Source organism: Drosophila albomicans, chromosome 3, assembly GCF_009650485.2.
Source record: "Drosophila albomicans strain 15112-1751.03 chromosome 3, ASM965048v2, whole genome shotgun sequence".
In the NCBI taxonomy this organism is placed as follows: domain Eukaryota; kingdom Metazoa; phylum Arthropoda; class Insecta; order Diptera; family Drosophilidae; genus Drosophila; species Drosophila albomicans.
In genome coordinates, this window is record NC_047629.2 from 29033902 (window position 1) to 29058128 (window position 24227).

The 24227-nt window shown below is 33.8% G+C and overlaps 1 protein-coding gene across 4 annotated transcripts in view; it reads right to left on the reverse strand.

The window, feature by feature from the left end:
- Positions 1–24227, reverse strand: part of LOC117566879 (receptor-type guanylate cyclase Gyc76C-like) — a 46924-nt gene that overhangs the window by 20707 nt on the left and 1990 nt on the right. For 2 of the 4 annotated variants that reach the window (XM_052005385.1, XM_034246489.2), the window contains exons 2-3: positions 21846–22288; positions 6809–7078 (exon numbers count right to left, since the gene is read on the reverse strand). The gene's annotated coding sequence lies outside the window, so the exon portion shown is untranslated. Of the gene's footprint in view, positions 1–6808; positions 7079–21845; positions 22289–23718; positions 23841–24227 lie in introns of those variants that run through there. The other 2 variants (XM_052005384.1, XM_052005383.1) reach the window with 2 other exon arrangements.

Here is a 24227-nt window from a genome sequence, read left to right on the forward strand (position 1 = left end):
GTCTACGTCAGAATGATGGCGCCTAAAACTTGACTGAAACTCAGAGTCATCGTGACGATTTTAAATGTGGCTTGTTTTCCATATTTAAGACATAAAAGAGCAATAAAAATGTAGAGAAAATAATCTTATTACTATCAATATTATTGTGTTTGATCTTTTTATATTTCACTGCTCCGCAAGAAAGCTACAGTCGAGTATGCTTGACTGTGAGATACTCGCTACATATATTGAAAAAGTAGGGTATAATTTTAAAATACACCAAAAATATTATAAATATACAAAATATTAAATTTGGTATATTAGTGTAATACTACATACAAAATATACCGTAAAGTGCAAGATATACCAGAATTTCATAAAAAGCTTTCAACAGCTTTCCAATCTCAAGAATTAGTATTAATGATTATACTATATGTTATCTCTATTATATTATATCTCTATCTCTTATAGTCTCTAAGACTTAAGTGTTCATACAGTAAGACGGACAGAGGGACATGGCTATATCGTCTCGAATGTTGACACTGATCAACATACATTTTCAGCAGGCACAAAATTATAATACCCTTCTATCCTGCGGGTAGTGAGTATAACAATTCAATATTCTTCTCATATTTCCCATCGAGCTTATCGATTAGCTCTGCACTCAGCCAATTTCCATAGTCACGTAGTCGAAAAGAGACAAGCCTGATGGGTATGGCAATAAATCTTTAAAGACCTGTTTTCGGCTTTCACTTTTGCCAAGAATTTTTCGCTAGCCATCGATTTATTCTCAAGAAATCAATTAAATTTTTTATTTCTAATACTGGGGTAGCTGTAATTAATCTTTCCTTGTTTGATTTATATTTGGATATTAATTGCCTTCGTTTCCTTTCACTTTTCCATAAGAGCTGCTGTTGACGAAACTTATCGAACTCTTTGCAGGCGCACAACATACACACAGTTCATTAAACAATTGAGTGGAGAATTTTTTTTGCCAACAATTCAGAAAATTCTAAAAGCAAACTTCCGTTTTTGTTTAGCTAAAATTTATTTATTAACTTTAGGATTCAGTTGTGATGTAGTTTACGAAATCTGCAATTGACATTTAAGTGCATTTCTTCGCCTTGATTTGACATGCATTTTTCTCTTTAATTTGTTCTTGCCTTGCAATGCAATCGAATCTATAAAATGAAGTTGAAGTCGATAGCAATGGATGATGAACTATGTTGACTGGGTTTAAGGTCAAGGTGTGTCCCACGCCCTTCTCTCAGTTGTTGCCTGGTCGCGCCCTTTTGTTGTCGTTGTCGTCGTCGTCGTCTTGCGGCGACAATGATTGTTCCTAATTGGAAATATGGTAGTAGGACTGAAGGACTGAAGGATCTAAGAAGCAGCATAGTCATAAAATAATTGCGCAGAAAGCGCCGTTGACAAGTGCGGCATGAAACGGGTTAATTGGTCTACATACAAACACACACCAACGCACTTAGTTGTCGGCTTTAGTCTATTTATTTTGTTATTAAATAATAAGACACAAATTAGTGCAATTTGTTTACTCAACTCAGAAGGGGTCGCCACACTCATTCTTTACGCACAAAGTTAATTAACCCCCCACGTAGATAGCGTAGAGAAACAAAAAAAAAGTGAGACAAATAGCAACAAATAACACTGGCAACAATAACAACAACGACAACAACAGCAACAAAGTATTAGTCATTGTCTGGCCACGCGACAAAAGCAGCAAGAAGAGAATTCTCTTCATTTTTTTTTTTTTTTTTGTTGCTGTCCGTTCGTCTTTCTTCATTTTTGGGAAAGCTAAAAGGCATTAATTAAAAGGCCGCAACGATTACCATAAGCACTTACCGGCTTCGCCCATAAAAAAAGCGAAGAAGAAACAGAGAAATAGACAACAAAAGGAACAGAAGAAGAAAACTAAAGAGATGAGCTCTAAACGTGCTCAGCCACTGAGGCGACAGTCACAAGCCGCAAAACAAATTCAAATAACAATCCTAAAAGTCAGCTTAAAAAACAAAACCACACACAAAACCACAAAGAGATAGAGAGAGAGAGGGAGAAAAAAACGCTGACATTGTATGATAAATTGTTTGATTTTGTTGCTGTTGCTGTTGTTGTTGTTAGTTTTTATTGATAGCCTCCAGGCACCTGCCAAACACAGAGAGATAGATAGAGGGGCACGGGGTTATCATCAACTAATTGGAAACTACGCGTAGCCAAGAGCCGAGTGGTACGGCGTGAAATAAATAAAATCGTTTTTAATTGGATTTATTTCCATATAATTTGCAGACAATTATCACTTGAATCTCAAGCGCGCTTTGTTATCGATAGGCAACAATTTGATGAATGATTAATTGACTCAGCTTGAAGAATCGAGATTGCTCTTTTTGGGGTATTTCAACTATTTGTGAACTGATCTTAAAGCAATAAATTATTTTGCCCACAGTTTTAATGAAGTTCTTGTGAATTGAAACTTATAATTATGCTGTCAACTTGGGTACGTTTCAAATCAAGAAACTATTTATTTGTTTGTTTTTCCAAGCTTCCGTTTTTCTTGTGCTTTGAAGTTTATTTTCTTGTGCCACTAAGACTTAATTTCTAGTTTTGATTAACTTTGGTTTACCTCACAGAATTCTTTAATCTACGACAAAGAAATTCTGGCCTCCTTTTTATGCTGTTCACAAATTCACTTTCAAATAAATTCCAGTCACAACAGTTTAGAAAACAATACACGAAACCGAAACCGAATGAAAGAATCAAATCGAGTCTGAGTCAAAGCCAAAATAGTGGCGGCTTTGTCTAAAGTCCAGACTTGTAAAGTCATGCGGAAGCCGGCTTCGGATTCCCGGCGGCGGTTAAAAATCCACTCATAGACTCATATCAAGAGCCATTCACAGAGATTGAATGAATCGAAACGAATCGAAAGCAACATTGGCATTGTCTGCCACTCTCGCTTATTAGCCAATCTAATTGTTATTTTGACGCTCAGTCATTATACAATGACGATCACAAAGACAACAACAACAACAATAACAAAAAGAAGACAAAGAAGAAACAGAAACCAAAAGCGAGAATGAGACAGCATTTAAAGCTAGGCGAATAGTAAATACTCTACAACAAAAACGTATTATTATAATTTCTGTTAAGCTTCAAACTCTTTTTTTTATTGATAAACACATTTTATCGGAAATTTATTTACACAAACAAGTAAAAAATCTACAGTCAAGTGTGCTTGATTGTAAGATTTTTAATTAAAGTAAAAGAGTGGAGTGTTCATTTCAAAATAACCAAATCAAAAGTTGAGTGGTATATATTTATATAGTACTACACTCAAAATATACCATAAAGATCAAAATATATTAGATTTTCAATCAAAGCAACGAAACCCCGTAGTAACTTCTACAATTTTTATCCCATGGCAACCAAATTTTCAGGAATCATAAAAATTACAGTTATAATTGTCTGAACCGAAATTCGAGATATCTTAAATACTCTAAAGCAGAGCATACGAGAAAAAAGTCAATGTAGAGTCAAAATAAAATTTGTTAAAGAGCAATTAAACGTCAAAAGGCAAGCACTTGAGAAGCTTTAAGAACGTTACCAGTTCTTATAACTGGCATTTTCAAGTGATTATATTGTTAAATGTTATACAAGCACACACACTCACACACACACAGACAACACACACTTGCACACACACAGCTGTTTGAAGTTGTTGTGTTGTCGACATGAATCGATTTGGTTATCTTGAGTCGAGTTATCAAGTGTTTCACATGTGTTTATTATGATTGTTCTTGTTGGAGTTGTTGTTGTTGCTGCTGCTGCCATTTGATATTGATAGCATTTCAATTGTTAGCAGTCAGTTTCTGTTTGTGCCTCAGCCTGACGCTTAATTAGCTTAAAACTGGCACGAATATGATGAACAACTTGGCGCCAGCTCATCAATCACCACAATACAGGCGACAGTCCGGCTGGCAAATGGGAAAAAAAAATAAAATAAAATAAAACTTAGAATTCCCATTTCTATTAATGCGCTTAGCGGTCATTAATCAGTCAATGAAAGTTTTCACAGACAGCCTAAGCTTACTATAAAAGAGCTTTTAGTGAATCGAAAGCTGATTACTTTCGCTTTTATTGCCAGACTTAAACCCAGACTCGTCGTTTAAATTGATTAGGCATTTAATGAACATAATCAAAATAAGTTTGAGCAAACTATTTTAGACGCATTTTTAAAGATTTCAAAGAATTTAAGAGAGAATTTAATAATTTATTTGTAATTTAGCGATAAGTGAAGAAGACTTTTCACAGTTAATTATAACATATCATAATTAAAAGTGAATCCATATTTTGCAGTTGTATCTTTAATTATTCTAAATTTATTTGTTGAATATATTGAACAGACACAAGTGAAAAATCTACACCAAAAAAATATCAGCTCCTTGTTTTCAATAAAATCAAAACATTGCGGAATTATTCATAAAATAATTCAAAAAGAATCCGAAAGTATACTAAAATATACCAAAGACTAAATTTGATATACCAACATACTATTGCGTGCAAAATATACCATAGACTACAAAATATACCACATTTTCAACCAAATTTCACATTATTATGTTCAATATGTCAATTCAACAAAAATAATGTAACCAATTAATCATAGGTTAAGCACTTTCTATTTATATGATATGACATTTTATTTTTCTTCTTCGATCCATTTAGCCTTGGAGCTGATTTAAATCGTTGTAACATTTTTTCGTTTATTTTTAAAACTACAACAAATGGAATTAACAACTATACCACAAAATTTATTGTTTTCTACAATGTTATCAATAAATTATCATTAATTTAACATACATAATAATAATGAATATTAGAAGAAAAGCAAATAATAGAAAAAATGTTTGCGGTCACTGCGGTTGTCTATATGTCGCGGCTTTATAAATAGTATATAATATATATAGCGATATATATATTATGGCACATTGCGCGAGGTTGAAATGAATGTGTGAATTAGTCGAGTCTCCGTTCTCAGTGTAATTGTAACACTCTTCCATCCTCTTCCTTCCTCTCTGCTCAGTGTGCTGCTTTGATCATGATCTTTCATTAACACCAAGATCAAGCGAGAGCTTAAGATAATGCCATGTGAGTCGTATTATCTGCTTCCGGCATCACAATTTTTAATTCGAATCGTTTATCCAAAACGTCAGAAGTCTGATTATGATGAATGCGCTTCACCTTTACATATGATGCATTAACCGGCTATCAACGTTGCGTATACTTGATATCTGTCAGTTAGCAACAAGTTTTCGCATGGGCTCTGTTTGGCATGCGGCTTCTTGGCATTTTTCCCAAAAGGTTTTCCATGCGGCTTTGGCAAAATGCCTGCGGCATGAAAGCAGCCAGCACAGCCAGCAACAAGCAACAAAAACCCGCTGAATCAGCGTTTAAACGTTGAGCGCTGAGAGAGCGTTGAATAAGCGCATGATTCGAGTACAAACATACCACAAAAACCCACTCATACAAGTATTCGCATTCATATGCCGTGCAATTACAACTGTGCTTATTGTGGCAAGTACGTTGCGCATTTTGCACGTGTCGTTTATTATATGGCGATTAAGTGTTTAAACAATTAGCAAAATCAGAGAAGTGAAACACGAAAGCAGCTCTGCTTGCACAGCAATAAATGACAACTTCATACAAATTGAAATTAAAGAGAATTAGAATCCAATGCAATTCAATTTAAAGTGTTTATTCTTTCGTTATTTAAAAATTAAATAGAAATAAGTACTAAATAGTTTAAATTGTTTATTCTTCTGCTCTTTAAAACTCAAAATAGTGTGACTATTTAGACGTGACGCATATCGTATTTGAGGTATTTATAAGGCTTTGGGAAATTACGCATCATTTGTAGCACTTTTGATAAAGAGCGTAAATAGATTTTAAGATAAGTTATACGATACAAGATATCGAAAAAAAAAAACAATCGATACCCATAATAACATATATCAAAAGATGCCATAATTGGCAAGACTAAAACATTATTCAGCCGAAATCTTTTCAGTTAACTGTTGGGACTTAAGTTCCCTTTAGAGCAACTGATTTTAAAACAATTATGGAAGCTCCGCTTTTAAATACCCGCTACACATTTTTAATAAAAGCAAAACAGTGCGGTATACATTTTTAAATATACAAACATAATATACCGAAAATTCACAAAAGTATACCAAAGGATATATTTGGTATGTTAATATAAATACTACAACATTTAAAATATACAGCGCGGTATACATTTTACCAAATTAATATTCCGAAAATGTACAAAAGTATACCACATTCAAATTATACCAGACTGTACAAAAATACCAGATTGCCAACCAAGGCAACTCAGACCCGATTGCAGCAGCCGTTAAAGTTTTTTAATTTCTATAAATTTGTATCAGATCATAACTAAATTTTCAGGTATTATAGAGAAATGTAAAATTTTCGATACAATACATCAGAAGAAATCAGCAAGATGAAAGCATGTATGGCATATATGAATTATTTCCACTTACTCGTTTTGAGATAAGTCTACCTTAAAGTGCCGCATTTTAAAATTAAACAGCATTAACAGATTTTCCTGTGATTTAACAGACATTTAATGCACATCCGTTTCCCGGCTTCAATCGGAAAGAATCTTGTCAATTAATAATAATAATTACAGAGTTTATTGTTCATTCAGTCAATGAATGCGTTGCAATAAGTGTTATTAAATTTGATAAAATAAAACAAACTGAATTAAGTAAAGTAGTTGCGAAAATGCGTGCATACTTACGCGATTGTTTTTCGTATTTTGTTGTTATTATTGCCGTGTTCTTGTTGTTGTTGTTTGTGTTGAAAGTGTTGTTGTTGTTACTGCTATGATAACAACAGCGACAACTTCTGCAGTCGCTGCACGAAATTCCTGCAATTGGCGCTTTCCTGGTTGTTGTAATTATTGATGTCGTTATTGCAGCTGCTTTTTAACTTTGAACTTGTATAATAGGCGACGATGTTGTTGTTGTTATTTGGTATGTTTCGCACACTTGTTTACTTTTATCCATATCTGCAAAAGCGAATACCAATTAAAAATGTATGTGAAATCAATGGGAAATAAAAATAATTCATTTTGCAACATATAGATATTGCGTATACGCAATACATGTACAAATAATGTTTTAAAAAAAGTGTTTGCTGAAAGCAGCTTAAAAATCTTGTTGAAGCCAAATCGATCGATAGAGAAATACCCTACATAAACAGAATAAAATATGCAATTCAGATTATAAAATCATAAGAATTAACATATTTAAATCAATTCATATAATTCTACAATCTAGAACAATGGAATATATTAAATCACTATTTCCATTTCCCCTTTGGTATACCCAAAATATGACTATTCTGCGAAGTACTATTCAAATATTATGCGACGTTTAATTAATGCATACGAGAAACATAAACAAACGCAATTCCATGTTTTTATGTCAGTCCAGCAAAGAGAAAAAAACAGTTAAGTAAATACATATTCGCAACTGAAATATTGTGTCATCAATTGAAGCATTCATAATTAAATTGCTGTAAAAAATTAAATCAAAAAGTCATAAAGTGATGACAAATTATTTCACACAGTCTTCTTTTTTTAAGTAGCTGTGCCTTTGGGCAAAGCCTCGAGCACTTTCATAGGTTCACTTTGAAATGCAATTCCTTATAAATTTTTTTTTTTTTAAATCGTTTAAAAGTGCAAATATTCATCACTCCAACATCCGGTTTCTTGCGCATTCCATAAATTTCTCCTTCTGCGAGATACTTTAACTAATTAGTTCAAAATATATTTCAAATTATACTTTACTTATTTAATAATTGTTTAAATTGTTCTAAAAAGAACTTCTTTACTCAAACAAGAAATTTTTATTTGCGTTGGAGCATGAAATTCACTTTTCAATTTCAATTTTACTTCTTCAATTTATCGTATCTAATATGCGCTTCTTCGCCTTATCATAAGTACAAAAGTTAACAAGAAAAATATAAGAATTTATAGCTCAAAATACCTCAAATCCTTTTGAGATGCAGATAGAATTATGTTTAGTAGTTGCTCCTCCAGATATATAAATAGTATTTAATCCTGTTGCACAGAAAGCAGTTTCTTTTGAATGAGCTAATTAAGAAATCCGTTTATGAAAAATCCCTCATTAGGCAAAGATGCTGAGCTTCGTTAATTGGCTCCTCAAGAAGATATCTGACAAGTTACAAAGTTAAAAATACTGCAAGAGTAAAAGCGTAAAGAACAAGCCTTCATAAATCTTTAAAGCACTCTCGCTTTTATTGAACTGCACTTAATAACTTGGTCTAGTCTAGTTACCTCCTATGGCTGACAGCTGGCTGGATTATGCCATCAGATGCCACAGGTAGCTGGTAGCTTCGAGGTGAAAAGCTGTCCACATGCTTGTCAATAACACTAAATCAAAGCGTGTCCTTGAACAGCAGGGCACGTGGGAGAAACCTCGGCATTAAATCAATGAGGTTGAGCAAAGCAAACGCAAACTACGCGCAGCAATTTGATACTCCAACAAAATGAATATTTCCATAACCCACTATTCTGTTTTTAATTAAAACAAATATTTCTAGAAGCGAATAATAATCAATTATGTAGCAAGTGCCATTAAAAAATGCAACTGCAGTTCTTGCAACTGTCACACAAGATTGCAAGTGCTTCGCAGCGCTGAATGATGACAAACCAAGTGAGTTGCACTTATCTAGGATTTCGACGACATGTCCATTTGTAAGCGCCAGCCAAAAGTATGGGACTGAGGGGCAGACTGTGGCATCCAACGGATGTACACATTTCTAATTTGTCGCACTCTCTCAAAGGATGCAGCGACAGCTGCCGTTTCGAGTTTCAAGCGGCAGAGGCAGATAGTTAGAGAGAGAGAGAGAGAGAGAGAGAGAGAGAGAGAGATAAGGAGGGCAGAGTTACATGGCGACCGAATGAGCGACATCAAGTTAATTGGCCCATCATCATAGTTGTGCACCCGGAAAAGTATGCTATGAAAAAGTGACTTGCCTTATTGCATAGACACAGCGAAGTGAAGCGAGAGTTATTAAAAAAGTTAAGAGCGCTGCAAGTTTGCTGTATTGTTTTATGGTAATTGTTTGTGTCATGTTTTGTGGATATTACAAAATTACTAAAATAGCAAAAACTTAGAAAGTATTGCAGGGAAACTTCACTGCGATTAAATATAAATACTTCATATAAAAGAGAGTTTATTATGGGAATTTGCAATACTAAATTAGTATTTCAAATCAATCTTTATATACAGCTTCTGGAAGTTTACAAAAATTACTTTTAAATCTATATATTATATAATATAGATAAACTCTTATTCTTATTATTTCCTTGTATATGATTTCTAAATTCTATTCGAGGGAAGCTTTGATAAATATTATAGAAAGTATCATAACTGAAGAAACTTAAAAAAACGAAAAATTTTCGACATATATTAGTAATTATCTAGTAATTTAAATCAAACTTTTTCAATCGAAGATTCAGAACAAATGAATAATATTATTTATATTTCTATTTTCATTTGGTATTTCTATTAAATTTATTTATTATTAAATTCAGCATTCAATTTAAGTATTTCATTTATATGGAAAATACTTTCTCATATCCGTTTATGCTTAATGGACTGGCAAAGTTCTCTTTAAACTCACTTCAACACCTGCTATCGAAAGCATTAAATTGCCTTAACGACAGAGTATTCAACACTCGATAACTCGATTGTGAAGCAGCTTTTTCGAGTTCTTCTTTCGTTTCTTTATGCGCGAAACTTTCGCTTTTGCAGCGCTTTTGCGTTAAATGCATATATAGAATGTGCCACGCCCACTTAAATGCTAAACAAACTGGTCATAAAAGAAGCGTTTCATAAATTTTGCCTTCACAAAATTGCAAAACAAACAGTTGTTAAAACCGATCCAAAGTCGTAAATTTATTGTGTGTGCTGGTTGTGTTGGACAAAATAGACACACTCCCACACACACACACACTTACTTACACACTCTCTCTAAAAGTGAAAGAGAGGGAACGATTAATGTTAATAGGACCCGCCCAAAGATGACGGGGCTGGAAACCCTTTTTGGACTCTTGCGACTTTCTGGCGTCGTTGGGCCAATTGACTTTGTTTGTTTATTAAACAAAAACACTAAAATTGTTCGCAACACGTCCACGCCCCATAGCAGCAAAAGCAACAGTAACAGCAGAAGCAGCTTAGCAGCAGCAAAGAAGAAGATGCCTTCAGGTAGATGGTCTATAATAATGATAATGCCGCTGCCGATGACAATGATAATGATGATAGCTGCGATTCACCTTCGCAACAATTACGTTTTTTTACGTATTTATTTTCTAATTTTTCGCATGGAAAATTTTTGCAAGCGATGCCAACGGCAAAAGGCGAGATTCACAGAACACAACTGTGAGCATTACCAGAAAAAATTTAAACTTCCGAATAGAAAGGAGACGAGAAAGGAGTTCAAGCACATGAATAAGAAAGTAAAGGTGTTTGAAATGGAAACAACATAAAAGTTGTGATGAAAAACAATTTATAATTAGTCACAATTCAGTTGATAATAATGAAATATGTTAGTAATTATAATCTATTCGGTCCATTAAGAATAAATTAAAATTAACAATATATTTTTGCTTCGATTGACAATATGATATATTTTATACTCTTTGGTATATTTCGAAACTAGTATTATATACCATAGACTTCGGTATATTATTGTATTTCGGTATATTGATTTGGTATATAATAAAAATAATACCGCATGTACTTTATGGTATTTTTTGAATGTTCTACTATATAATATAGTATTCGGTATATTTTTGTATCTCTTGGTATATTGATTTGGTATTATTATGGGTAGCGGGAATCTCAAAGTCGAGCTTAATTATTTAAATTCCACATAGGGAGAATTACTTTTAAAAGGAAAAACAACATAATAATAATAAATTTAGAAAATCTTAAAACTAAAAATTTTAAATTTAAGACAGTATTTAGAATTATTTATTAATATTAAACTGCCCAAATTCAAGAACCTATAAGACACACCTGTTCTATCCTCTACACAGATTTAACTTAGCGTATTTCAGGCAACTTTGTGAACTGCTCGCCGTGATAATATTTAGGCAAAGTTTTATTGGACATGGCATTGCGTGGGTGTTGAAACATTGAGGCTTAATTTATGCGTATGGAACACTCACCTCGCTTGTTTGGTGTTGACAGTGGCAGCAATGCCAAGTTGCCACAGCTCTGTGGCAGATTGCAAAGCAGAAGGAGTGCCGCCTAGCATGGGACATGAGAATGGGCGATGAAAGAGAGCTTCCGGTCATATCGACAGAGACACCGTCGTCGAGTGTCGAGAGTGTCGAGAGTGAGTCGGAAAGAGTCATTAATGCCAAGCTAAAACAACATAATTTAGTGGCGGGCCCGTGGCCTAAACATAAACAATGCCCATGATAGCAACAGCGGCAACAGCAACTTCAGTTAAGACAACGATAAAGCGTTGAAAGCTCTTTAAAAAGGGGATTTCGTATCATCTGAATGGGCCGACGGGGAACTACTTTTGGGCAACTTTGTTGCTTCAACCGAAATAAATACAAATAAATAAAAAGATTTTGAGATTTATCTACATTGTTGTTATTTAAAGTTTCGTAAGAAAAACTATGCCACAACTCAGATATGTCGTAATTCGCAGCTTATAATAAATAATCCAGAACAAAATAAATATCGATTATTAGCGTGAATGAACTAAGCTTGTTAGCGAAGCTTCACGTGTAGTAAAATGCAATTTCAAACGCATCATAAACAGTTTTCTATATTTAAGCAATTTAAAAATAGCACTGAGTGGGGAATTTTCCTCAAAAAGTACAAAACGCATTAGACAAATTGCATTAGCCCACAAAAATATTGTAGTAATAAACCTTATATAAATAGTGATCATTTGTAATACCTTAATTATCAGTTTAATTAGCGGAAAACTTTAAAAGTGAAATTGTTATTGAATTGTTATCATTTCATTAAATATTAACACTGTGGTATATTTTATTCTTCATGGTATATTTGTAATACTATATACTATAGCTTTTGATACGAGTTTGATCTATTGACATAGGAAGAATAATGTTTAAAATTAAAATTAATTTTAGACAGTCTTCGAGCTAAGAAAACAGTAAATTCTAAAATGAATATTTATTTTTAAAGCGGTATTTATCGTTATTAATAATGCAATTAATATTCTACAATCTAAATTTTTCTGTTTTGAGAGAAAATACACAAAAAGATTAGGCATTTTATATTTTGTATTATTCAAAAAACAAATTACTCAAATGAAGTGCAAATAAGCGATAACAAAAAGCTATCATTATTAATGTTTTAATTATCAGCTTGCAATGTATAGCTATCATTATGGAATTATAAACTCTTCATTAAATATTAATGATGCAATTAACATGTTTTCCCATATAAAAACTGCATTTTAAATTATGCACTTTAAAAGAGAAATGCAAAATAATGCTGATTTTATAAAAATGTGCAAAATGTCAAAGAAATGTATTGCCTTACATAATCAGCGCAAAAAGATAAATTCAATTTCAAGTCAGCAAAAAAAAAAAGCAAGCAACAAAAACAGAAACAAGCAGAGAGAAAGAGAGGGGCAGAAAAGCAACTTGTTACATGAGTAATGAACTGTAATGACCTTGATATTATTGTTGTTTTATTTTTCTTGTTTTTGTTGTTGTAATTGTTATTGTTGTTCTTCATCTGCTGCACTTGCAGTTCGCTTTCGGGTGCTGCTGCAACTTGTTGACGACATTGTTGTGACTGCACTTGGGACAAAAGTTGAATAAACTCGAAGGTTTTTCGCAGGCCTAAAAAACAGCAACGCGAAAATTGTAACATAATTATTTATAATTTATTTATTTTCATTTTGGAGGCTGCAAACTAAAAATACATTTCAGAGTCTTATCAGCAGTCTGCTCCGTGCTCATGGCTATAAAAATTCTTTTAGCTGCAGAGCTCCGCATGGAGATAAGAGACCTTTCCCAAGTGCTAACCCCATAGACAAACTCTGGCTGTTTATGTTTTTATTTTCGGTGCTGGGGTCAAAGTGGAGAGCTAAAAATATTCACAGAAAAGCTTCTTTTCAACACTGCAAACGCCGCTGGAGAATCTTGTTGCGATTTCATTTCTGATCTTATCGTTGCCTCTGCACACGATGGCATAATTTTTCTGATAAGCACAAGGAGACAGTGGAAAAATGAGAAAGAGAATGAGATAAGCAGATGACGAGCACAAAACAAAATTCGCTACATAAAAAGTTTTCAGCGTACACGAAAAAGTTCTCTAGCTTATTAAATACATTTTCCAAGACAAACAAAAACATGTTACATTAAAAAATACCATTTAAAGAGTTTTAAAATAAGGCATATTAAACAGTAGAAAACCTATGAAAAAATCGCTTATTAAAGAGTAGAAAATATACTTTGAAAAAATGAATTATTTAACTTAACACTTCACTTAATCCAAATAATAGACTCACTTAAATTAAGTTCACCCACATGATTCACAATAAACATATTTATCTCTAATACTCCTGCCATTCACAAACAAGCAAAGAGAAAAATTCTATGAAAAAAAGAGAGTGAGATGAAAAGCTAATTGTTCTATGCTTCATGACAGCTGTTGGTGACTGCTTCAGCTTCTGGCTTAGCCACAAAATGTGTTGTGCTTGATTGCATCTCAATGCAGCTTCATAGTATTAGCCAAAAGTCTGAGGCTTTATTTGGAACACACGCAAAAACCGTCACAACAACCACAATTATACATAATTCAAGAACTGGAAGGAAGGACTCCGACCTAGACTGATATGTGTCCTGTCGGAATGTGAACATTTTGTGTGTGTGTGACCTTTGTTTGTGGCATTTGTCAGCGAAGCCAGAGGGGATTCGAGTTGCACGAACATCCTTCATTCTACACTGCCAAAAGCAAATGGCCTTTGTTTGTTTTCGACAGCTAAAGAGGAAGAGGCGCCAACTAATATTTATGCTGAGCCAGAGGGGAGAAGAGGAAGGAAGGAAGGAAGAGGACAAAACTGCTGCTGGCCAAATGAAATTAAAAACTTTAAATGCAATCAACGGCCAGCGGCTGAAACAAAAGCTCATCTCGCGTTTTCAGTTTACAAACGATGTTGATAATGTGAATAAAATGTGTAAATAAATAAATAGTAAAAAGACTTTCAGAATAAAACAACAGAATGTAAATTATTTAAAAACTAAAGCACTCTACAACTAATTTACAATATCAGCTATCAATGGTAGAAAAATGGACAGAACTCAAGGAATTTAAAATTTAGTAATGAAGTATAGTATTAAATGGGCTTAATAAGGATTTTTATAATATTGATAGATGGGTTACAAAATTAACATTTAAGGTACTTTTTTAAGTACTTTTAATATTTTTAAATAGTTCAGATCTCACACTCACAATCGAGTGTGCTCGACTATGAGATAGCCATATTGAATAAAACCAAAACAATGCAGTAGTATTCTTATAATATACCAAATTATTATACCGATTAATTAATATCTATATTTGGTATCCTTCTGTCTGTTACATAGATTTTCTGCAAGGACAAATTTATAATACCCTTCTTCTAGCGGGTATTAAAATATTCTACATCATTAAAAATAGCAAATTTAAATACTAAAAGTATAGATACAATTCACAAGTTAAAAGTAATTTTAAACCCATATTATTATTAGCAAAAACATAATGCTTTCACAAGACTTGCAGAATAAAATACTTTTGCTTTTTATAGTATTAAATGCACTTAATAATACTTATTATGGCTTAAAGAATATAAAAGCAACTTCCTAGATTTCCAAGAAAACAATAAAGGAAATTAAAGTTGCAAACTTTGCAGATAAGTTAAGCTACTAAAAAAAGGGAAAGCTGAATGGAAAAAGTTAATACGGAACAAGGAAGTTGTGCCTTTAACGGCTCGTCCTGTTGAAGCCATCCTGGGCAGAGATTCATTTGTGAGATAATTTGTGTTAAGAGTCGCATTATACGCTCCGTTAACCGGCAATTGAAAACTCGCTTTAGCTAATTCTGTTTTGGCCTCTTACAACACATTTTCGAGCAGCGAATTTATAGCTGCCACAAACAGTGGAAAAGACTCGGGGCAATCACATTTTGCAATTAAATTAAACAATTAAACGATTTGCTTTATTTAACCCTCGTTCAATTCTTGAACTGGCCACAATTTAATTTTCTCAACAAGTTAATTGAATATGGAAAATGTCGCCACAACGCTGATGCTTCGGTTGCTGCTGATGCTGCATCATCATCAACTCATCGCTCTCAATTGAAGTGAAGTTCATAGACAACGCGACGGCGACGACGACGCGTTAAGGGAAAATGCTTCAAAAGTTGCTGCATAGCAAATGGAAATTAATGGCGGGAAATGCATAAGACTATATACAAAACGAGACGAGAGGAGAGAGGAGAGGAGAGGAGAGGAGAGGAGAGGAGAGGAGAGGAGAGGAGAGAAGAGCTCCTAACTATACACTGACAAATGGCATTGGGGAATGCAACATTCTGCCAAAAAAGTTTTCGCATGTGAAATCGCTTGCCCCGCAGCGTGCGTGAAAATTCTTTGTCTGTATGTGAGAGTGTATGTGAGGAGAAGGCGAGAGTGGGCGGGTGTGTGTGAGTGGGCGTGTGTACGCCTTGGCATTGCCATTGATAGCGAGAGTAGAGCACATTTGTCTGTGTTTCATCCTCCTAACGCCAGATGCCGCCCACACACATCATTTCACTTGGTTTGCTTTGCACATTTTCAAATGCTGCCACTGAATGAATACACACATACAAACATGCATATATAGTATGTAATTTCCACATCAAATCAAATTTTCCAAACAGTTTGCGAACGCATCGTGCAAGGCTGCTAATTGGCACCGGAAGAAAACAAAGCGTCAAGTCAGCTGATGATTACACTTAGCAACAGTTTCTAACTACACAACTAGATACCCTGTAAATCAGGGTATCAGTTAATCTTAACTGAAACTCTTAGGAAAGTAATGTGAAGTAATAAGCTGTATGAACATTTAAAATATAGTATGCATATATAGTATATACCATATATAGTGTATGCTTTTTTAGTATTTTCGTAAAGAGTGTTTCCAATTTACAACTGAGAGAAATTTCAGGAATAAGTAAATTAATTTTAATATTTTTATGAAATATTTTGTACCTTTTACTACTACTATAATTAAACATATTTGTAATATTTTCACTAAACAAAGATTTACTTTACTAATTAAAGAAATTATTTGTTTTTAAATATCTATATTTAGTATTTTTATTCTACTACCTCTTTAAACTTTTGGAATAGGTAAATACAAATATATATTTTTATTTTTATCCCTATAGAAACTTCACTTTAATATTTTCTTTAAGTCTATCTTAGCTTTATTTCAAGCATTGGTATTTAACATATATTTTTCATATATTCTCCATTAAACATATAACTTTACTAATTAAAGAAATTTCAGGCAAACTCTGTGCAACAACTTTATGCATATTTGCATTAATTTTTGAACTTCTTTCTCTTTGCGAGTAGCTAACCAGTCAATTAAATAGAACATATTATATAATGAACTAGTGCAAATAACTCGGTTTAATATTTGTTTGTGGCCAGTCAAATTTCCATACGAATTCCAGTTCACATTTTGTCGGGGAATTAAATTAAATGTGCAATTGGTTTAACCACAAAATCAGAGGACAAGCATAATAAGCCACACTTGATTTACTATTTTTACCCTGTGCATTTAATGCGATGCATTAAACAATGCCTTCGCACAACAGCAACAACAACAACTGGTAACAACAACTGGTGGTGAATATAACGACCACAAAACGAGAGCAACGACTGCTTTTGAACATTTATAATGCGCGAACAAGGATAACAACGTGTACTCAGCTGGATAGTTGGATTAAAAGTAGTTATGTTGATAATAATACGATGCGGGAATTAGAAAATTTACTGTATGTGTATGTGTGTGTGTGTTTGGGGCGTGTCGCAATGTTTATGAGCAAGCGCTTAGCATTATTAACTGAATTTCAGTCATATTTTAGCTTAAATTAAAATTAGTTCGCATTTTACGGCCAGAGGCTATTAAAGCGTGCAGAATTATCTCTCTCTTTCTGTGTGCTGTTGACATTTAATGAAGAACCGAATAGAGTCGACCAAAAATGAATCAAATATGGAGAATATTGATATTTAAGACCAGTTTAAAATTATAAAAAAATGTTTGGTAATGAAAAAGTTTTGAATGAGTAAAGCGCGTGTTAAACTGGTTTCTTGACTATTGATAAATTCTTAAGATTTTTAGCGCAATCAGTTCAAATATTTTTTTATCAAATTTGAATATTCATTCAGCCATATTATTTATGGTGATAGAAAGCCATGACTTTAATTAAAGAGTTGCAGATACAAAAAAAAAACTCTTTCTCCACTTTAATTGCCTTTGATTAGTGAATCGAAAATGCAAAATGAATATGCATGTTTTAATGCAATGAAAAGGTCATCCTATTGAAATTCTGTAGTCAAATTTAATGTTCAATGAAATTGTAAAATGAGAACTCAATTTTCCAATTTGCCCATTTATGCACGAGTAGAGGAGAGGGGGGAGGAAAGAGGTGTATAGTTAGCCTAATGACAATGCATAAATTTACAGTCAATGGTGAATTTAAGCCAAGTCATCTGTCTATCATGTTCTGTCTAATTTATGCAATAGCAAAGACCTCCTCCTCCATGTGTGAAATTATTTATAATGGAATTTTTGCTACACATTCGAATTTATTTCTGATCAACTAGAAGCTATCGAATGGACCTTATAGCTACATCTGTGAACTTTGAAATATGAGTGTGTTTAAAACAGTATTTTTCATAGGTTGCTAGCACTGCTATTTCAAAGTTCACAGCTGTGAAGGTCGTCTCTCTAGGTGTACTTTACAGGGTATTTCAGCAGTTTGTGCACTTCTCCCCAGCAACAACAGTTTTTAATAAGCAAACAATCAATGCGACCCAGAAGACATCGACTGGGTTATTAAAAATCCACAGTTTGATGTTAACTGCTTGGACAAACGGAAAAAAAGAGGCAAATCATCAATGCAAAAAAAAAAATAATACTTTGTATTTGAGTTGTGCTTTTCTTGCTGTATTCTTGTGCTGCTTTTATTTATTATTATTATTATTATTATTTATTGTGTGCACAAGACACATGCACATTAAAAGGCCGAACAACAACAGCAGAAAAGCAAATATCAACGGGCAGTGGAAATTTTTACACAATTTTTCTTGATTTCGCATCTTGCTGCACCCCAGACTCTGCATCTGTCTCTTTCCCTCCCCTCTATCTCTATCTCTCAATTTCTCCCAGCCTTCTCTGTTATTGCATTTTATTTGATTGATCTTTTTATTTTGTTGTTTTGTTTTAGCTTTTGCACTCCAAATAAAATCAACAGTTGAAATCAAAACAACAAATGATTGGAAATTTTTGATAACAATAAAATTGAGTTAAGACAACAGCTTAAATATTTGATTTATATTTGTTGTTAGCTATGCAAAAGATTAAAGCGTGTGTAGCAAACAAATTTCAAAATAATTAAAAAAAACATATTCATACATACATATATTGAATAGATTATTTTTTTGGCAATTCGTGTGCTTGTGTTCATGCTAAGCAAAATTTATTCTAATTTCTGCACCGTCGTTAATCTTAAAGCGATCTGCGAATAATTGCAGTTGACATTTGAAAATTAACATTTTAAATAAATTGAAATTTCCAGCATTTCACACAGCATTGTAATTCCCCCCCTGTCTTGAAAGATTGTCGCCGCAAAAGATGGCAATTTTTTATTAGTTTCATTTAGTACCAAGTTTCTAATTTAATTATTATAGGCGTGAAATTTGTTGTACAACGATGAAAAAGAAAAACAAAACTGTCAACTCACAGTTTTTGGAATTGACTTTATTTTTAACAACCGAAAATAGAAATGATTTTAGAATTCTTTTAAGTGCAGAAAAAGAAATTGGACAAAAATACTAAATACAAACATGAAAATTTAGTATGATGAATAAGTGATATTCATGAATTATTTCTATTTGAAAATATATAGATTTTGTCAAAACAACTTGAAGACTTAAAACGAATTTTCTCTTTCTCTAAATACATTAGCCAATATATCGCATATATTATATATACTAGCCATATCATATTTTAGTATTTTGCAATACTGTCAATACCAATACTGCAATGCTTCTTTATACACACACACACACACATACATATGCTGCCAAACAAAAGTCATACACAACACGCAGACAAATTGAATTAGCACAGTGCTAAATGATCACACGGCCCCTCTAACAACAACAACAACAACAAAAACAACAGCGAGAAAATATATGAAGAGAAAAAAAACTAAAACAAAATTTGGTTAGCGAAAATTTTGGGGCGAATAAAAAAAATGGAAAAAAAAGATATACGCAAGTACGTTTTGGTGGTCGAGAATGTAGAGATACAGATACAGATACAGTTAGAGCTATACAACAAATACAGATACCGAGATGGAGATATAGATATATAGACAACGAAGCGCAAAAAAGGTTGGGCGCGAAGTTTTTTAGAGACACATGGATCGACAGACAGAGAGACAGACAGAAATCGGACGAATAGACGACCGGACGGAAGGCCGGAGAGATACAAACACACACACGCACACACACACACACACACACACACACACACACACACACACATATGGAACCACTCAGGGGCGGGCAAAGTTATTTTTAGCATATTAGATGATAAGATTGTCGTGGCGAACGCGCAGAATTTGCGGTTTCAGCGCAAAAAAAAAAGACACTAAAAATTATATATACATATATTTATTTATTTATATGTATGTATACACATATGTGGAATATACTTGAATGTTTGTGCACGAGCCACAAAACAAGTTTATTTTAGCAATATAGAGTTTACACCCAGAAAACAAAGCAACAACAAAAACACCAACCAAAAAAAAAAAAAAAACTGTTTCAAAATCACACCAATTTGTATCTGTTGCTCTTCTTCAGCTTCAGCTCCACCTATTCCCCCCTCCCATCTTCTCCTCTTCCTCCGCAGCAGCTGAAACGCGTTTTGATTTACAGCATCGGTGCACAAAAGTTGTCAACTTGTTTTTGCCAGTTGCTGCTGGATTTTCTTTTTTTTTTACCCATTTTATAAAAATAGCTTTGATTATAACTTATATTTAATTAGTAGCAAACGTGCGGTTTTTGTTATTGTTTGAGTTTCCCTTTTTTTTAATGAAAACTAATTGCAAACTTTTTCGTTTTTTCCGATTTTCGCTAATTTTAGAACACTGTGAAATAGAATTGAATGCTGTGCGGTTTGTTGTTTAATTATTCAAGATATTTCGTTTTTGCATTTCGTTAAACTAGTATCAAAATGTGGATTACTATTTAAGCTACAATAACGCAATGTCATCAAATTATTTGCATTTTAATTGCTTTAAATTAAAACATCTGTTTATTATTGGGTTAGTTAGTTACTGATAAGAGAAAATGCTCGAAAATTGCGAAATGAATTTCAATTTCGAGGTCGATGTTCTTCGTGTATTTACTTATGAAGTAATTCATTCCGACTCCCCACCAAAAAAAAATAAAAAAAAAACAAAACACCTGTTCAACTTGGTTCAGAATTTCACTAAAGCTATAACGAACTTTGTACTGTGATGTGGACTTTAAGCACATTTATTACTTAATATTTGCTGGGCAAATAAAACGTTTAAAATAAATACGGGAGCCACAGCATGTTGTGTTTTATTGGTTGCAAATTCGATTCCAAATACGAGGCGTTTATGAACAAAAATTTCCACTGACTCTCGCAGTCAATACGCGCGACTGTTGCCTAAAAATAACATCTGCAGATTTTTTGACGCTACGGTTTATCTCAAATCCGCAAAACCTATTAGTATACATAGATCTGAACGTATACAAAAATGTATATAGTGTATATAGGAAATGGGGAAGAGAGTGTTTTTTCTTTAAATTTACATTCGAATTGTAAACAAATTTCTCACACATGCAAATATCCAATGAAGTGAAAATCAAAGTTAAAGAAGTCTGAGAAATCGCAATATGTTCGCTGGAGGTGTATTGCAGCAATTAGAGCGAATCCAGACACAACACAAAACACAGCATTATCAGGGTTTCTATGCAAGAAATGCAATGCCTCCCAGCCTAACAACTCCCACTTCCCTCCCTCACTGATGCTGTTCACCTCTGCTTGGCTTTGGCTTTGGCTTGGGGGATTCCCAAGCTGGTTTTGCGGTTCTCGCTTTTGCGCCGGCATCCAAAAGTTTTATTGCATTTTAAACTTCTGTTTCTAGTTGAAGAATTTCGCTATTAAAGTTTAGTTCTAGCGTTCTCACATGTCGTTAACTTCCCTTGCATGTATTCCATTTCACTAAACTATAAACGGTCACACTTAAAATAGAATTATTTGCAATTGCAGTGATAACAACTTGCAAACATTTTATTAGAAAATCTCTATCTTAGTATTTTTCTATGAAATTCTATGATATGCTGTTTTTTTTCAATTCTTATCGCGCATCTTAAATTTACAAATTTCGAAATAAAAATAAACAAAGACAAACGATTATTATATGTAGAAAAACAAAGGCGGATGGGTTACTCACATTAATGGATGGCCTTGTCTCTTGCTCGCCACGATCTCGATCTCTCTCTCTCTTTCTCTCTCCACTCTCTTGCTCTCTCTCTTTCTCTCTCTGTATTGGCTCGTTTGTTTGCTCGGTCGTTGAGACGCCTCCCACGTTGCTGTTTTTACAGTTAGATAAACTTTATGTTTTTTTATTCTATATCTTTCTCTCTCTCTCTCTCTCTCTCTTTTTGTAGATATTATTTTTTCTTAACGTGATTTACATTCGTATTTTTCGCACTATGTATTTGTTGTACATTCTTTTAATTTGTTTGCCTTTTGATTGTTTAACACTTGTTCACTTTTGTTGCCGTTACCGTTATTGTGTTTTTTATTATTATCGCGCCGCAGTTGTTATTTTTGTTATTGTTGTTGTTGTTGTTGTTGTCGCCATACATTTTTGATTGGGTTTTTTTATATTTGCTTTTGAATGAAAATCATTATGGTTAATGATACATGTACATACATTATTACATTAAACACTGAGTCAGAGCGAGACAGCGCTAATGATGCATTTAGCGGTAAATTGCAGCAAAGGTAGAAAAAGTCCAACTGTCTAAGGGAAATAGTGCTCATGGCGAATGAGAAGCTAATCTAGCAGACTGTTCAAAGAACGCAGCAAAAAAAAAAAAAAAAGGAAAAAATTGTGTGTGGCTTTTCCATACCTAAAAATAAATTTCCACCCATTAAGATAAGCGTCGACGTAGATCAAACGATATTGCAAAAAGGCAAAAATAGCTAGCTGAAGATAAGAATCATATTATGGGATCATTTGAGCAATGTGCAAGGAAAGTTTCCAGAGATATTTCTCCCATAATATAATATTATTATTTCGAATGAATTGTTGAGATATAAAGAGAATTTTCTTCGACGATAAATTCCTGGTTTCAGCTTCTTAAAATGCTTTTGGAAAGGGTTGGAACCTGCTAAGAAACGTGTGCAACTACCCCCATATTGATCTTTATTTGAAATCTGTCCCTTGGGAGACCTTGGCAAAGTAACGGCGGATATGCACTGCAATCATACACACACACATACACTATTGTATGTGTTTCTATATGTGGACTATAAGTAGATTTTATTTGCGCATGTTTATTGCAATAACAACATTTTTATGGCCCAGATAAAGATGCGCGTTGGTTCAGTTCAGTTCAGTTGACTTCGCCACGCCATCGGGATGTCGTGATTGAGGGGTTGAGGGGCGAAAGGAAGAGTGAGAGGGGCACTTTGCTTATCACATCGTTCTGTTATCTTTGCATTTTCGTCTCGAGGGTTTCTCCCCTCGCTCTCTCTTACTCTCTCTGCCTCTTCGCCTCTCTTTATATCTCTCTCTCTCTTTCCCATTCGCGCTATGCATTTTGATATTTCATTTTTTCCCAAACGTTTTTCCGCATGCTTTGTGATTACACACATACACATGTAAAATACATCCACACACACTAGCAAAAATGCAAAGATCGTAACGAGAGAAAGAGCGTGCGGAACGTATGAAAAAAAACACAGACTGAATAATAATAATTAACACAAATTTGTGGATTTGCAAATATTCTTGTTAACACATTTTGTTGCTGCTCTCTCGCTGATGTTTTGTTGTTGTTGTTGTTTTCGTTTTTTACAATTATTAGTATTTCACACACCAATACATGAACACACACACTCACACACACACACACCACACAAGCGGTCACCGAACATTAGAAAATTATTTGCAGAAAATGTATGGAAAGTGTGTGTTTAGTTTTTCGTTTTTCAATGTTGTTCCAGCCACAAGAAACACACCGAACGATGGCGCACTTTTATTATGCCCCAATCCAATCAACAACAAAAACATAACATATATAATAAACACATACATACATGCGTACATATGCATACGTCTATATGTATATGTATGTATAGCTTGTTTTGTATTTGTATGCGTGCACGTCGTAGGCTGCAGTCCGTGAAAATCAACTTGAAACGCAGGCGAATAGAATAATACTGAAAAGCGTGGAGCAAAACGTACGCTGAGTTGGCCCCAACAACATCTCGACTCTCTCGCGCGCTCAATCACACTTGCACTCTCCCACGGCCGAACTCCCTCTCTCGTTCTCTCGCAGAGAGTGAGCGCGCAATCACAGACTGGCAGGCAGATCAAGCAAAGTTGTTGTTATTGTATGCGTGAGCAAGTTTTTGCTTTTCTGCTCACTGATACAAATACATGCACTTACAAACGTTGATATGTTTGCATGTGTGTGTGGGCGAGTACATGCAGACAACAGGCATCTGCTGCAGAATTCTATTTTTAAACTTAAATTAATATTGTTCTTTATTTTATCAGCAGCAGCGCGAAAATAAAGCGCCGACGGCGGCTGCTGCGACA